This window comes from Aedes aegypti, chromosome 3 (genome assembly GCF_002204515.2).
Source record: "Aedes aegypti strain LVP_AGWG chromosome 3, AaegL5.0 Primary Assembly, whole genome shotgun sequence".
NCBI lineage: Eukaryota > Metazoa > Arthropoda > Insecta > Diptera > Culicidae > Aedes > Aedes aegypti.
This window is the reverse complement of record NC_035109.1, coordinates 331152056-331169107: the sequence shown is the minus strand read 5'-3', so window position 1 is coordinate 331169107 and position 17052 is coordinate 331152056. Positions and strand designations below refer to the sequence as shown.

The 17052-nt window shown below is 35.9% G+C and overlaps 1 protein-coding gene across 3 annotated transcripts in view; it reads right to left on the bottom strand.

Moving 5' to 3' along the window:
- The window catches only part of LOC110678585 (paired box protein Pax-6-like), a 201400-nt gene that overhangs the window by 181452 nt on the left and 2896 nt on the right, over window positions 1–17052 (bottom strand). The gene's annotated exons all lie outside the window — the stretch shown is intronic.

Below are 17052 nucleotides of genomic sequence, written 5' to 3'. Positions count from 1 at the left end.
ATTATACAGTACAATTGACTGTAGAATTCAAATGCATACTGATGGCAACTTTCTCCGTCCGTGAGAAGCGAGAGAAGAGAGGTGAAAACTGCCAAAAATAGTAAACAACACACGCATGGTGTGAAAAATGCTTATCATTTTGGTCAAAAAACATGTTTTCACTACCAAATGAAATAAATTGTAATTTTGAGTTTTTATGAAGTTGTTGGTGAATTCATATCGACAATAATACCTTTGTATGAAACGTGTGCAAGTAACACTACTTACATAATTTTGTAGGTGGAGGTATACATGAAACATGATGAGTTATTTTTGGCCGACTTACATAACATTGTGCTCCGCCTTGTGGCTCGAGAGGGTGCTTTAGCGAGTGGCTCGAGTGGGTGGCAACATTATGTTTACGTGCTCAATGAACCTTCACCTTAATAAACAAGGAAATAACTCCTGGGTTCTTGAGGAAAATTGAGAAGAATTTTCAGATAATTGGCAAGATAATCGAACAAAAATCAATCGAATTGTATTCAACAGGATTTTCTGATGAAATTTCTCGAAAAACATTGGACAGAATCTGTACAGAAATTTTTGAAGGAATTATCGGAGTAATTATTTGAAAAAATGCAGTTGTATAAACAAGTGTGGAAGTTTTTAACAAACTTTTGTAAATTGCATAGAAGTTTTTTGAGAAATTTTCGGTAAAACCGCAGGAGTAATACTTGGATGTAATGCTGGAAAATTCTTTAGAAAAAGATTTGTTTGAAGAATCCATCAAGCAATTTTGGATTCCTGGAGGAAACGAGGATGAATTCTTGAATGAATCAACATAAACAGGTGAAAGTATTCTCGAAGGATTTCTTGAAAAAAAAAACCTCTCAAGCTATTCTTTCAAACACTCTGAAATAAACCTTTGTGGATTTTCTCGGAAGAAATTTTGTAGAAATCTTTGGAAGATCTTCTAGACTACTGGAGAATTCGGTTGAAGATTAACGAAAAAATATCTGTATGCAATTCTAGAATAGTTATGAAAAATAAAAGCAAAGTAATATTTCATGAAATAGCTTAGCCGATAGTAACTTAAGAGTTCTCAAGAGTTCCCTGGAGTAAATTCTTCTCAGCATCCTTTGAAAACCCGCTAGGAGAATTTCTGGTATAAATGGGAAAAAAATCTGTAGACAAATTTCTGTAAGAGATCCTAAAAGTATTCTAAATAAAATCGTTAAAATAATTACTGAATCTTTCCCTCGGGGAATCTGAGACGAAGTTCTTGAAGAGTCTGTTGAACCCTATAACGGGTTGTCTAAATGTGTTTTTTTCAGAGCCTGTACAATTTTGCCTCAGGGTTCAATGTATAAGGCAGAATAAGTAAAAAAAATAGTAGTTTACGGAGCAAGTTGCAGAATGATGATTTTTACAGCATGAGTTGTAAATTTCACATACGAGGCTTGCCGAGATAATAAGAAAAATAAAAAAAGATATTTTGGAGACTTGAATTAAAATAGATATTAAGCTTCTTAAAAGAATCCTACTACCAGTCTTGTCTCTTGGGTCATCTTTTGTTATTACTCATATTAAAAATGTGAATATCCTATATATGTATATTCTTTTTATATCATTTCTATTAAACAAATTTTACAAAAAGAGACCAAACTATTGCCTTTACAATTTCTAGATAATAAATGGATGAACAGTAGAAAAAATGCGAATTTGTGTATTTTCTTGGTACCGAAGTAACCATTACATCGTACAGAACTTCTATCAAATTTTTCGCTAGAATTTCTTCAAAAATTCTGTAGAAAAAAATCTTCCAATAAATTGTCAAAATCTGCTGTGAATATTTGTATGTATGATGCCGCAAAATAAGTTAGAATGCAATGAAATATTTTTTCAGTTATTGACAAAGAACTAGAGAGAATCATAAAAAAAAACTTTTTCGTGTCTTTCATCCTTCATAAGAATAAGTAGGATGTTGTATGTACATTGAAAAGAAGATCAATAATTTAATTAATTTATTAAGCTTTCTGCTGAACTTATTATTTTTTAATTGAATCGTGGGTAGGCCAATCTTCCATACATTTTCTATAGATTCTTCTAGGATTTATTTTCTAGAAAAATGGCAGCGATTTATTCAACGAATTGATGTGAACATTCAGTCAAAGTATTAAATTTTACACTGTTTCCAGAGAAAACACCAAAAATTACTTACACATAGACTTAAACTGATGGTTTAAACTAAGCAAGATTGCGTCGCGAAGAAAGTCAATTAAGTTATACTACGAAAATCCTACGACTGTACCCTTCACAAATGCAACAAAAAGCCCACTGGAAAATCAACGAGTTAATTTTACCCATTAAGCCCAGTGAGTGACTCGACAGAAAACCCCTTTGAATTAAATTGCAAACCTGGTGCAAGCAGCAAACCTAACTCCGAACGAGCATGATTAGCGTTACAACGTGTTATTACAAACGGTACATGGCCTCTCTGCTGCTGGTGTGCGCTTGTGCTTGAATTACCTACTTGAAAGCGCAGCTTTTCTCTCACTGTTGACTGCCTCCCATTTTGCTTCGCTAGAGACTTGTGTTTCTAAAAACGCACTCTAGCTTTCAACGCTCCCCATCTCCATCGATGGTTGTCATTCGAAACGGAACATCATCCGGCAGTCGTAAAGTTGGGATGAGACAGCAATCCCATCGGGGGGAAACAATCCGACGACGTTTCGATCCATCAACGCTTCCTCACGATCACCTCACGTCTCGCATTTATGATCAATTTGTCGTTCGCACATTACAGAATTACCTGCCCCGAAGATTATTCTTCCGCGTGTTCGACAGCATCCGATATTATGATTGCATACATAAGCAATGTTTGTCATCATGTCGTACTTCGGCCCCCGATCCTTCCTCGCCTCGCCGTCATCGTGCCGGGACGACGATCAAGTTCGGAGGGACACATCGTCGCTTCAAGCGTTGACACTCGCCTTCCAGCGCGAACCGAGAGACGACGGACATTGATGATGAGAGGACAGGGCTCGTACCGCAGAACCGACCATTCCCGACCCCTTTTCGGTTGGTCGCTCAATCACCAGAATTTTAACTCGCGACAATCTTGTCAAACTTGCCAAGATGCTGTGTGAGATCATTTTTTTTTTGTTTCGATGTGCTTCATCAGATCGTTCTTTATCGCGGACAGGTAGCCAGAGCTTTTTTCTGGTGTTCTGGTTTCGCTCGCAGATCATCAACGCGCTATCGTCGTCAGATTCGTCGTTGCACAGTGGTCAAAGTTGTTTCATTTCTTACTTCCTTACTCTTTCAAGGTTCATATATTTTTTTACATTTCCTGTTATATAAAAGAATAGATATTCAACTTTATGAAATGCACTCTCGTGCAAAAGTTAGAGATCATTTTTTTCGAGTGATCAGAATGTACTTGATTCGGCAATATCTGATGGTAGTTTTCATAATTTTCATTGTATAAGTTCATTGACCGCTTCGTAGAACAAATGAAACCACTGTGCATCGATCGTCGTGGAGGGCACAAAACAATACCGCATATCACCGAAGGATGAATTCTGATGAAAATCGAAACCTTACCGCTGAGGCGCAACGTTGCACCAGGACCACGACCACGAATGATTGATTTTATTTGCGAGCAAGTTTGACTTGATTTTGATAAATATCTTGCTGAACTCCACAGGTTGTGGTGCAAACAGAAAGAAACAAGTGTGAGCATCGCGTCAGGATCCGATTTTTTTTTTCGGGTGGGTAGCTCTGTAAAGACGCCTAATTTGCACGCTTCCAGAGTGCAGTTTTGCTTGATCATTGCTCGTCGCGATCCGAGAGGGGGTTTGACTGTGGGGCGTGATGACTTTTGCGATCATCTCGCTCACGTGGGGATTGCAATAAGTTGTAACAGGGGGCTGCGGCGCGTTTGAGAAGTCGATGATTGATTGTTCGGGCGGGGACAGCTGCAGCAAATGAATTTCGCGCTGCAAGACATGCGTTGAGTTAATCGTTGCCGCTTTGAAAGGGTTTGCTAAATGCATGTTCAATGCTGTTTGCTTGAGCAATGCGGCTTTGGAGACGCCTAAACCTAATTACTATCTACAATGTACACTAAATCGTAGGATTAGTAAGTTTTTACTATGCGCTCGATTGCAACTGGCAAGCCTAAGAGGAAATATTCATGGGTAGTCATTGAACTGATGCAAACTTGGAAGTTTTTACTGATGAAATTCATTCTCCCAAAATTTGAAGTAATTTGGAAGAAATTTGGTTGGGCACACGCCATTTGAAGTTTATATGGAAATTTCTATGGAAAAGGTAAACATTTTGTGTTCAGTCCTCTAACTGCTCGTCATAATAATCTATGGAAAAGTGAACAAATTCTTTTCATGCGAAATCATCTCAGCTACAACTTTGCCGAAGACCATATTTTGATGGGACGTTAAGGCGACACGGGAGACCGTGTTATTTTCCCTATCTTTTGTCTCACTCTAACAATTATCATCAAAACTTTGTGGAACCAAATCTCGAGTTTTAGTGAACCGATGAAGCTGAAAGTTTATCGAGTTGTGCACTACATATATAGAATCATAGTGATATTTTTCGCATCGATATATGGAGTGGTTCTTGGGATTTGCTTCTTCAAATGAATAGGGTGATTACGATGACGTCCCGTGCGGCCTTAAGATTCTTTGCTATTACTGATAACAAAGCCTTAATCATATTGAGATGATCATTTAGTTACTTTCAGAGCAACACTGACTATCCTGACCTCCAATCAAAATGTGCTCTTCAGCAAAGTTGCAGCTGGAAGGCTTTGTTCACTTTTGCATAAAATATTATGATGAAGCAACAATTCGACCCTTGTGAAAAAAGTTATTCAATGAAAACCTATTGGCAAAGCGACGTTGATTGACACGCAAAAGAATAACAATAATAACAAAGTCAGGCAAAATTTCCGAATAGTACATGCTTAATAACTTTTTTCACAACCATCGGATTGCTTTGCGGTCTTCGGCAATATTCTTCATTGTAAAAATACCTATCCAGGTATGTGTTCAGAATTTTTATAGAGGTCTATGGGCGACCTCTGACGATTTTTTTTTGCAAAAGTAAGTATTCCCATAGTAAATCCCACACAAACTTTGAACGGCTGGCGCTAAAATATAGTTTCTCCGATCGAGCTGAAATTTTGCACAGTTGTTATGGGACCTAAATGCAATCCAAAAAGTGGACTAGAGCGAGAATCTAAATTTTTCATATAACCGTGTCCCAGGCTATTGTCCATAGTAATCTATATAAATAAAAATGGAATGGTGTTTGTATGTCACGAAATGGCTTACGAACGGGTCAACGGATTTGAATGATTCCTTCTCCGTTTTGTTCGTCAAGGGTTCCGACGTGTTTGTGTGTATAAAAATCATAGGATATTTACCGGGAAAGTTGAAAAAACGAGAGTGCACGGAACTGTCATTTTGTATGGGACGATTCATACCGTTTTTCAACAGCCTACTTGATGGCAAGACGAAGTTTGCCGGGACCACTAGTCTTAAATAGTAATCTAATCAAATATCTTCCGAATTATTTTAAACTTTAGGAGGATGCTGATAATAAAAATCTTTTAAACATATAGTAGCCAAAATTGCAACAGTTTTATCACTCTAGTAATCATACATATATTCACAACATTTACGTCAAACGAAAGCTTTTGGTCCATTGTACATTACAAAATTATCGGAACTGGGCGCAAATCATAGAGATTAGGCAAAAAACAGGAAGCTACGATGTCTACAAGTTCCCAGATGGATTGCTCAATTTTCCCTATCTAATGAATTTTCATTCTTGTCGCTCCCTTACGTCGCCTATCCACTTATGCACTTTCATCATTTGCAAAAAATCTTCTACATACTCTTTTTACCTTTGAGTCGCATGTCAGATATACTGCCCATACTCACAATAGAGTCCTATTAGGAAAATCATCATGTCGAGAAAACGGTACTAAACATTATTGCAAAAGTTTTCGAAACGCTGGCAGCATAAAATTCTAGTGGAATCATTCAACACTTCATCTCTAGAGTATGAGAAAATGATCAACTAGGTACTAAAATTTTGGTAATGGTGTGCTAAAAGAAACACAGGTACTCAAACGGGTAAGATTTGGTTTGCCTTTTTTCGGCAAAGTTGTAGGACATTTCTTAGATATCTATAACGCTGTCTTCATATTGGACCTTTCTTTTTCCCAGCATAAGATATCGCACAGTTTGACCAGTCGACGATTCCAGTGGTGATGTGCGTATTCCCATGTTTGCCCAAAAAGCCTCCCCTCCATGTTGTTGGAAGATGAAACTAAGGGATATTTCGTTGATGATTGGCCATCTGTGGGTTTGACTTGGAAGGAAGCTATTTATCCTATTTTAAATTTAAACTTTCATAAGGATTAGACTTGTATATATGACGAAGAGGCCCAGATAGCCGTAGCGGTAAACGCGCAGCTATTCAGCATGACCATGCTAAGGGTCGTGGATTCGAATCCCGCTGGACGAGGATCTTTTCGTATCGGAAATTATCTCGATTCCCAGGGCATAGAGTATCTTCGTACCTGTCACACGATATACACATGCAAAAATGGTCAAGCGGCAAAGAAAGCTCTCAGGCTTTGTCCCAGTTGGGACGTAATGCCAGAAAAAAGAAGAAGAAGATATGACTTATGGCACCAGAAGCATTCTGGAAAAAAAAGTTATGTCAAGCAAGAACAACATTTGTTATTGAATTAAGATGTTTCATTAGAAAACTGGATGTACCGAATTTTGCCATTACCGCATCGAGTCGGGCCATCACACCATTGGGACAAAAAAAAACTGGAATTGGTCCAAAAAAGGACAACATTGTTTGTCTATGGTAGTGTCGTCCTCTATTCAAGTTTGATACTAGGGTAACAGTCGTATTTTGAATCTTTTATGGAAGTGATTTTGGGTTTTTGTCTCATTTATTATGTACATAGTGTACTGTTTTAAACTATTAAAAGTAGTAGTTTATGAATTATTTTGTTATTTGGAAAGATAGCGTGATGACAGGTTCAGCAAAAACACTTGTTAAAAATGTTAAAAATCTTGGAAAAAAGTAATGATGAAAAATATTGTTTTAGGGGATACACGCATCTAACGGCATAAATCTTCAGTTTAGGAGATATAAAAATTGTGCCTTCGACAAAGTTCTTCTACATTGCAACTACCACAGAATTGTCGAAGACAACATTAATGTTATGTTATGTTATAATGAACATGCCAAAATAAAGAGAAAAATTTGCTCTATGAGGTAAATTACTTACATGGCCATGTATAGTCCAAAATGCATAGAAAATGCAATTGTAAGGCCCTGTTTTTGTTATTTTTGAACACCTCAATACATGTTGAAACTCCGGCATTTACTGGAGGCAAAGCCAACTTTCATTGCTTCTTTAAAATGCTTGCGCATTGTCCAATCTTGGAAATTGGAAACTGGTCTAGAGGTTCCAAAATATACAGGGGTTCAAAACATATTACACGGTGCTCCCCTGACCGTTATTATCAGAAAAAAAAATCGCCATCAAATATGTGCTCACCAGTCGTTTTCTATAGCTTAGTTGCATGTCTGGCCAAATTTAAATAAAAAATCGTAGGGCCGTTTAACGCCCATTTGATTGTATAAGTCTTCTAATTTAAAGGAAATCTGGGATATTTAAACGGATTTTCATTGGCTGTGATTTTCAGAAGAAATATATCATTAAAATTTGGTTCAAAGTTGGTTTGATTAGTTATTTGTAACCACCTTGTGGAGTTTTGAATGAGAAAATAGACGAAATTTGGAATTACGCCCTTTTTGAGATGTAACCATAGAAAACACTAATTTCAAATATATTATTTAGGCATTCTTATACCGATAAGGATGTTCAAATAGTTTAAATAATACATTGCACTTACATGTCGCCAAAGTCTTTCACATTTGATTATTTTTTCAAAGGCTCAAGCGCCATTTTTTGTGACATTATTATTATTCAAAAAATATTGTTATAGCCCAACTAGCTACTCCTTTGCCAGTTCCGGCTAACTTTGTACTGCCCTAGAACTTAAACTTTAAACGCTTAGTAATGAACTATTTGCCAAACTATAGAATTCTAGACCACTGTCAATACTTTTGTGATCTTTGTAGCACACATTACTACATTTAGATTTTTACAAATCTTCAATACAATACATTTATTTCGATTCCAAAAACACGTAAGAGCCCTGGATAAATGCAAAAGTGAACGAATTGTATAAATTAATTAACTCATTCCAAAGCTAACTCGTGAAAAGAAAGCCTCAATCCTTGAAATAAATTTAAGAAAAGTAAGAAAAACGCGTTATTGATTTTAAAATTTAAAAGTGTTATACTTGCAGAGCTCAATGTTACATGTCTTCCTTAAGTATCAAAACTCTCTTGAGCAGATTCCAAAAACACGAATTTCTTTAATCCGAGTGTCATCACACTGAACGCACTGTTACGCTACATGCTATCGTCCCGAATATATGATTACCTCCAATGACATTGTCCCGTGATAATGGAATTCGAAGTTATGCTATCCATGAAACTGGAACTCGCGGTGATGGTCTTCAGTTATTCCGGGTAATGGAATTCAAGGTTAATGGGTATAATTTTAAAAAGATATATTAAATTTGATAAAAATAGAGTTGTTCATGGATTCTACGTAAATTCCAGTTTTGGTTACCGAAAAATCGTAAACTGTTCTGTGGCCTTGTTAATTACCTGCTGGTCTACCTACCATAATATGGCTTGAGTCCTACACAAACTGAAGATTTATATGTAAACTTTTTTTTTTCGATCGCGAACTGTGCTTGTTAAGTAAAAACACACCAGCTACTTTGACCCTTCACACACGAAAAGAAAATCATAGATACTTTGAAAGCTACACAAAGTTTTTCAAACTGACAAAGACAAACATTTAAAATCAAGCCCTGTAAATGCTACGATTTAGAATTCCATTAAACAAAATAATAACGGATGTTCTAAACTTTTTATTATTTTCTTCCATTTTGTATCGCTGCTTTTTGCGTCGTTAATTTTATTATATTCCATACACTGCTACCCATAACCGAAAACTCAACTCGTAAAGTACTTCTTGACGTATGTTTTGCTTCGATATATAACAGGTGGCAATCAGTAGTTGTTAAATAATCTGAATTGTGAGTACATGGGTTCACCAACCTAGCCAAAATATTGTGCTACAAGAACTAATTTGGTTACATGATGAAATTAGCTCCGTAATGCCTTAAAGCACTTCAGCCCATGAAAAATAAGTTGATAGTGAAAGACTTTTGTAGCATGTAAGTGCAATGTGTCGTTGAAAACATTTGAACTTACTCAACGTTATTAGAATGATCAATTAATTTATTTAAAATAAGTGTGTTTAAAATTAGTGTATTTAAATCCAGCAAGAGGCTACAAATAACTAAACAAACCAACTTTGAACCAAATTTTGATGGTATAGAATAAACCATCAAAGCATATTTTGAGCAAATCTGGGAAGCCCCTCTCTGATCCATTGTCACCCCCAAGGTCATCAAGTGACCTCTTGTAGTATTGATGTAACGTCATATTGATGATAGTTAGAGCAATGAGGTTCATGCTATGTAACGATCTATTTTAGTAGTTTTTAGGCTGGAGGATTGCAAAAACAATTATGAACATGGAGCTGAAATCTGTACGTTCTGCATTACAGATATTCCATACACTTGAAGTGTTTTTCAAAATTACCTATAGAAAGTTTTTAGTTTCAAAATAATCATCCTGACAATATCTTTCATAATTTTTAAGGCTGAAAAATTTGCATGAAAATTTAAGCGATTTGAAAAAGTCTAGAGCGTTGTGATAAAAAAATAACTGCTTTCGTGTTTTAGTTATTTTATGGTTCAAATAATGTTAAATGATTTTTGTGATCTTGTGAAACAAGGTAACCATCTAAACTTACATCAGAGTTTTTGATAAAAGTCTTGTTCTTCCAAACAGAAATAATTATTAATGGTTGGTTGGTTTGACTTTATTAACGAGATTTTTAGCCCTGGGCTAGTTCATCTCGGGACCAACGGCTTTACTTCCCTTCCGAAGGAAGTCGTCACTATAACTTTTTACGTCATAAGTGACTATGTCGGGGATGGGATTCGATCCCAGGTCCTCGGCGTGAGAGGCGAGTGTTCTAACCACTACACCAGGTCCGTCCCCTAAATAATTATTACCGTTGAGTCACCAGTCACCGTGCGGCCTCCATTCGCCGTGCACATATACAAATTCCTACATAATATTCATACAGTTTTTACAAATTATTCTTTTGTCAGCAAAATAAGATAAAACTGATAAAATGAAGTAGTTTTAGTCACAAAGCATTTTGAAAACCCTAGTTTATGTAGTCAAAATCATGTGAATTCTGTTTGATAATGAGATTTCTCATCACTCCTAGTAGGAACACCAAAAATTCACATTTTTCATTTTAACGATAGAGCATGAAATTTTTCAAAATTTCAACAAGTTTTCACTGTGGATACTTCTAGTAAGATGTATTTCATCGTATGAGCAATGAGATTTCATGCAAATTAGAATTTTTTATTGTGTTTCAGTCAAAACCCAAATGCACGGTGAATGGATCCTTTTCAATATATATGGTTCCTATTACCGTGCATTAGTGTAAAAGGCATGAAATTATTCGCTAATATTAGATTTATTGTTATGTCGTCATTAAACTACTTCATATTTAGTTTTTGAGGGAATGTGGAATGGTTTGGACAATGCAGTCAAACCTTTTATAACAATTTTGATGAAAAAATATTTTTTTAGCAATTTTTAAACTTTTTATGGTTTTTATCGTAAATGAAGATTTAAATACTCTTAAAAATGAGTGCGGACTCTACTAGCAACATAGTTGCTCCATCCACAACGTTTCTTCAAGATACAAAATTAAATCATGGCGAAAACTATACGCACGGTGAATGGTGCACTAGTGTGCACGGTAAATGGTGACATAGAACGGTACGAGGCGACCTTAAGATGACATTTTCAAACACAATTTTTGAGTAATTTTTTGTTATCTATCATAAGTTTTAGATTTTTCCTTGTACTATTATATAATTGCACGCTACGTAGTGGTATTCTAGCACACTTAAAATTATTTGGAAAAGTTATGTAATTTTTTGAAGTTCATTTTTTTCTTAAATGCACGGTGAATGGTAGCTTGACGGTAAATTAATCACAAAATATCATGCAAATTATAACTCAACACATATATTAATTTTCTAATCATTAACTCAACATTTAGACGAATCATTCGTTTCTTGTTTTTATACTACCAATTATTCGCATAACTGTTCTATATTTTTAGGAAAAATATGGGTAAATTATGCGAATATGGGCAGTGTAGCAAGTACAAGCATCAAAACACTGCTCCCAAATAGTTTTAAATGGCTTTTAACCATTTGCATTTTTCGAAAACTTATTCATATTTCAATTTTTAAAGTGAATTTTGTTGTTTTCCATTTACATTTCTAGCATCGATATAAGAGTCCTATTGTTTGAATGAGTGTACTCTGTACTTCGTAAAAAAACACTCTATGAACACTTGCTTCGATGCTTCAATGTTTGACTAAACTACTGTTTACTACGTTCCGTGCTGTGGCGTTGTTGATTAACGCGCCCTGTCTAGCGTATTGGGAGTTGTGGGATCGAAGCCCACCAGAGAGATTCCATTATTTTTCACAATTTTACATCTCAATTTGTTCGAATTGACTTTTGTGTCTTTGAATTTCTAGTTTTTTTTTTCAGGACGGAGTTGGGGGTCTAATGGCTACCGTCTCTGCTCCATATGTAGAAGGTCATGGGTTCAATCCTAGGCCCATCCCTTTCCTCGTAATTTGTTGTAGTATCTTTCAATTGCTTCCATCTTCCACTCTCAATCTGTCACATTCACACAATATTCGTCCATAGCAAACGGTAGCACCAGAGACGGACAAGAAACCGTTTCCCTACGCTTCAATTTTATCATCATTATAACACGCCTTTCCTTACGCCTGATACTTAGGCAGTCAGCTATCCAAAGAGCAAACCTATCTGCCATGCTTTTCCCCCAACCCATACAATCCCGCATGAGCTGGTGTAGACACAGTGCAGTGGTATATATGATGTACTGTGGGTGCCAGTTCGATGCATCATCAGTTCCTCCCTCTTCCTCTCATTGGTCATTCTGACATTCATTGTTGCTTAAAATAGAAGATCACCAGCACTTATACACTGAGGGTGTCTATTAGTCTCCAGCAGTCATTCAATTGATTCCTTGTGTAAGTGCAGCTGATCTGGCGATAGTGGAGTAGCAACCACGGGCGGCCAATCAAGCCCAAGCTCAAGCTTATGAACTTTAGGTTTTTTTTTTCAAAACATCGTCGGCTGGTTTAAGCCGTAATAGACATCACAACCCTAGTTGCGCACTTATAATAGGCAAAATTGTTTCCGTTTATTACACGTTAAACAATTCATTTTGCTAGGAAAATTTAAACTCGTGGACAATCGAAATTAAAAACACTATTTTACTACCATTAAAAATCGTCAACGATTATTGGATCGAAGGAGTAATAAAGAACAATAAATGTAAGTAAAATTAGAAAAAACTGTTTGAAGCTTGATTAGATTAATGTTAAAAAGTAAGAAATACCATTTGGATCAAACATGAATATATGAGTATAAGAGAAGGGATGGGTAGTGTTTAAAATTTTTTGTTTGCAAACTAAGTCTTTCAAAATGTGTTCTTATTGCAGTCGACTAAAAATTCCTGCTTTTGAATAATCGCGGTCACTTGCGTTTGGTGGATTTGGTGATTATTTTTTTTATAGGGAACAACGACATTCGAGTATATGTCAACTCTTTGCTAAGCCTATCCCGTTACACCGAAAACTGATAATTAAAATTTTGTAAAATTGATAGGCTTGATACGTCAAAGCATCAAAAGGGTCGGTTGAATGAAGTAGACGAAAAAGTTATTCTATGATAATAATATTGTCTGATGTTTATCTAGGATTCAAAAATGGGTGATGATTGGGCGTTGATAACGTCCCCAAATAAAGAAAAATCATTTTCGTTCATATTTAGTCCATTTTTAGCTTAAGCTATTCACACTCGTTGAGCATTAGATATGCTTTTATATTTTTGGTAAAACTTCAGAAATTTAGTTTATCTTACCATACCCTACAGTACGCTCATCAACAGAATAAATTTTTCATTGATTTTTTATTACTTATGCCGGGAAAATAATTTCTCGGTATGAAAGTACTTTTGTTTGATGATCCGAGATACCCTGTTATGCAATAAATCCATCCTACAAATAATTAGTGATTTACAAATACTTCAATTTTAAGTCATTAAAGTTAATTCCTAAAACAACACGCTACCATAAGTATGAAGCTTGCGCACAATACTTTAAACAATCAATTGCATATGTTGTTCACTGGATTATGCAAAACTTCGCTGAAATTTTCCGAGCTCATAATTCTAAAAAAAAATTGCCGATATTTAGAAGAAGCATTCTTACTCTTTTAGATGTATTCGAATCCTCTGAGCAGAATCTCAATAGAGAAACAAAAAAAGTAGATTGGAGAACCTTGTACCTTTTAATTCAGCCGAATTGCTTTTCTTTGACGGATACACGTATTTCGACTACCACTTGCAGCCTTCTTCAGTGTCAGTTACTCGTATCCACTACGAGTGTACTTCAGTGGATACAAGTAACTGACACTGAAAAAGACTGCAAGTGGTAGTCGAAAAACGCGTATCTGTCAAAAATAAGCAATTACGGCGGAATTAAAAGGTACAAGGGTCTCCAAGGAACATTCTTGCTTATCGAAGTTTAGCAATTCTTTTTACTATGCATATCAGCTTGTAAATTTTGAGCAAAATTTAGCTGATTTCAGCAAACAACAATTCAGTGTGTAGGCCAGTGATTCCCAACCTTTTCAGAGTCACGGATATTTTGACATCCTACAAACGTCCCATGGCCCTTAGAAAAATTGGACAAATAATATTCGATAACTTTATGGAAAATTCAAGAATCTATTAAATGAAGTAAACTCAATATAAGAATCAAATTACATCTCGCGATCGTTTAAATTTCATATCATTCCATCCACGACTTCCCCGTCCCGATATTCTTCATGATAGTGTTCGAAATTCTACTATGAGTTTGATACAGATTCATTTGAAACCCGTCAATAATTCTGTGCTAATTTCGGATGTCCATACAAAGTAGGCCAAAATCGTAAGGATGGATGCAAGAATTCGTTTGAAAATTGTAGTTAACCTACCAGGCAGGATCTTTGCGGAATCCTCAAGGGAATCTTCCAGGGATTAATACTGGTGTTTTCAAGGATGGTTCAGGAAATCAGCCAAAAATGGGACCAAACTGAATAAAAAACCTTTCAAAATATCCAACAATAATGTTACAAATAGTTTGGAATGTGACACGGAAATCGATAGACAAACATTGCGTTTGACGTCTCTCACCCTTTAAAAGCCTGATGAAGTGGCACGATTATAAAATCTTATAACATCATTATAAAATATGACGTGAACCGTTTTCGGTGCAATGGAAAACGGTGTTTATTCTTTGCTTTCGATGTATACTGTAGTGGCAGCAAGGACAGCGTCGAGACTTGTGGATGCAGAGATCCTGAGTTCGATCCCAAGCGGTGGCGGGTACTCTAAATGCGTAACGTGAACATTACATTCAAAAACAAACAAAACAGCTTGAAAACAATATTTAGTCGATAATACAGTGAAGATGTATAAACATTATTCAACAATTGCGAAATGATTTAAAAAGCGCCTTAATATTATACAGCTAATTGTCCTATAACAGTCTCGAAACAAAGTAGTGAGCGCTATGCATAAGAGCTGCCAACACAGCTTAAAAAAGCTGAGTAGATTTAGTAGATTTGTTGGTAAAAAAGGATCGCATAAAAGCTTTCGTTTGTATGTACAGCGCATTTGCTCTGCATAAAGCCGTATAGAGGAAGTTTGGAGAATGTTTTCATCTAAACTTAATATTAGTTGGGATGTTCTAACAATAGTATGAGTGGTTTTTGAAAATTGCTAATACATTTTCCAAGGATCTTACCGAAAATTCGACAAAAAGAGAGTCGAATCTAATTTTTGACACTTTCGAATCTATTTAGTAGGGCTTTTGTAGACCTTATATTTGGCCACAACATGCATCGTATTGAAGTGCTTCATATTGTAAAGTTTCAGACAATTTGGTCATGAAAAAACGCCTCTGTCAAAGTGAAATATAATAAATCCCAAGTAGTTCTTTACCCTATCATACTTCAAATGGAAGCCCCGAGTTTAGAACTTCTAACTTGTCGTGAAAGTATGACAAGATGTAGAAGCTAAACAAAATTAATACAAACATTGTATATAACATTATTGAATCGGCCCCTAATACTTTATGGTAAGGGCCTAAATAAAGATAGGTTTGAGGGTTTTATGCCTATAGGAGAAGAGTTTTTTTTTCACTCCTACAGGCTTTCCTCCATTCCAAAAAAAAACAAGACATTTAGGATTGAATCTCAGAATGGCTGCCTTGGTACACACGTAGAATAGCATTTTTAATTCCATGAGTTTTGAGGATCATGCAAATCGCACTGTGAATGCGAGTGAAAAATGTTATTGATGAACCTCACATGTCGCCATCCCATCTCACATGTAATTTGCTTAACGAAAATCGGCCAAAATTCCTAGATTCCACTAAGAATTCAGCTAAAATGTATCTAAGATTCTATCAGAATAGCAGCGTGATTATAATAATATTAAAAACATAACCCCAAGTACTTGCCTATTTTTTCGCAAGCTAAAGAGCATTTGGTTATCAATCGAGAAAAAATAAACATTTTTGTTATGGTTCCACGGACCCCTAGACAAGTCATCACGGCCCTCTAGGGGTCCGCGGACCCCCGGTTGAGAACCACTGTTAAAGACCCGCGCTGTCGTGAATCGCAAGTCAGTCCCATCGGTAAAAAGTAGCCATTGAGAAAACGAGCTGTGAAGTTTCCAAACTCGATTCCCATACGAATATTCACAACATTCCAGTGGATAGGAAAATTTCAAATCTTGATTAAACTTTCGACATTTGTTTTCCACTACGATATCTTTCTGAGAAAAATATAGTAATGATCAAAACACGGGTTTGTAGTGGAACTTATATGCGGTTACTTTTTCATTATGGGACAATGTGACTTGCAGCTAAAGGAGCAATGGAAGATATGTTTAAAACTGAACTCAACTCAATTTTATCGAGAATGCAGGTGGGGCTGACTTGCCATTCACAGCAGTACGTTAGGTGAAGGTTTTAGAATTTTCATCGGTGTAAGATATTTTTCATGCGGGAACTTAGGGTTAAGCACTCTGGGAGCACTTCAACAATTAGATTTTAAACCATACTGGGAATTGAACCCATCTATTTTTGCTTCATAGTCACATATGTAATCATAATACAAAGATGGTCTTCACAATATGTCTTTCAGAAGTTCGTTGGACTACGTTGCCATTGAACCGATTAGAAATCTTTAGAGGAGAAAAGAAGACTTACGCAATCATTTTTCAGCATATTTATTATATTTTACCCTATTTTAACCGTACCTGTACGGTATGTTTAAACAAACAGTTTTAATAGATTTTGTAATTTACAGCAGCCTAGTCTAGCAGTTCTAGTAGGAATCTCGTGATACTAACAACTAAAAAAATATTTGAGCGCCATAATAGAATGATATTAAAAATTGATTTGACCGTGACTATAAAGCAGTTATATAGATAAATGAATACAATATTTTATATATTTCACAAGGTAGCCACCCTTTTCTTTTAATTTTCATATTACAGTGATTTTTTTACAGATGAATAGGGTTTCCATGCCTTTTTGTCCTAAGTAACAGTGCCCGTTCGATTTTGACACGGTTCGTTTTTGGCTCGGTTCGATTTTGGCAACTTTAC